Here is a 1,294-nt window from a genome sequence, read left to right as displayed (position 1 = left end):
GAAGAAGTAGAAGTTCAAAGAGATGTTCAAAAGTTAATTGGAAAAGTTAATTGAAAAGCAAGTCAAGGTCTTGCTTTTATAGACTCTTCATGTCTTGTCAAGAAAACCATTGGAAGAGTTATGACCTTGAGAAAACCTGAAAACCATTGGAAGAGTTACACCTTTTGATTTTTATTCAAAACTTGTCACTGGTAATCGATTACCAAAACCATGTAATCGATTACACAAAGAATTTTATGAAAAGATATGATTCTTCACAATTGATTTTGAATTTCAACGTTCAGATGCACTGGTAATCAATTACCAATATCTTGTAATCGATTACACCATTTTGAAATCAATTGGAACGTTGCAAATTCAGTTAAAAACTTTTGAAATCAAACTTTGCTACTGGTAATCAATTACAGGAAACTGGTAATCGATTACCGAAGAGTAAAAACTCTGGTAACTTAGAAAATTTTGAGAAAAACTCTTTTGAAAAATACAAAACTGTGCTATGTTTGTTTTTTGAAAAATATTTTCAATACTTCACTTGTGAAGTCTTCTTGATTTCTTCTCTTGAATCTTGACTTAATCTTCTCTTGAGTCTTGAAATCAAACTTTTCTTGATTCTTGAATCTTCTTGATTTCTTCTCATGAAACTTGAATTTTATCTTGATCTTAAACTTGTTGGCTCAATCTTGAAATCATTCTTTGGGCTTTTTGTCATCATCTTTGTTATCATCAAAACTACTTGAATCTACTTGATTCATCAGCATGAAGCTTGCTTCTACAATCTCCCCCTTTTTGATGATGACAACCCTGAAATCAAGAAACACATACAGATTCTTTTTCCTAGTTGATCACTCACTTAATTCTCCATATTCTCCCCCTTTGTTTTTGAGTTTAAGCTTCACTTGAAATTGAGTTATTTGATTATGTGAGTTCTTGATTTAATCCCTATTTTCTCTCCCCCTTTGGCATCAACAAAAAGCCAAAGTTCGTAACAAATATAAAACATACATAAATGACTAATCATACACAAGACATTCATTGAAAAATCTAAACCAATCATGAAGCAAAAAAAAAAACATGAATAACCCAAATTAATATATAAACTACATAGTCATAATTCATAAAAATTCAGTCATACTAAGCAAATATTAAAAGAAATACTAAATGTTCAAATGTCATAATAATATAGCCAAATACACGGCTAGAAATCAAAGTACTAATAATATTATTAATAATAAAATCTAAGATGATGATGGTGGTGGTGGTGGTGGTAGATCAAAGCATGTGCGAATGTAAGAGA

Source organism: Glycine soja, chromosome 4 (assembly GCF_004193775.1).
Source record: "Glycine soja cultivar W05 chromosome 4, ASM419377v2, whole genome shotgun sequence".
Classification (NCBI taxonomy): Eukaryota; Viridiplantae; Streptophyta; class Magnoliopsida; order Fabales; family Fabaceae; genus Glycine; species Glycine soja.
This window is presented reverse-complemented; position numbering follows the sequence as displayed.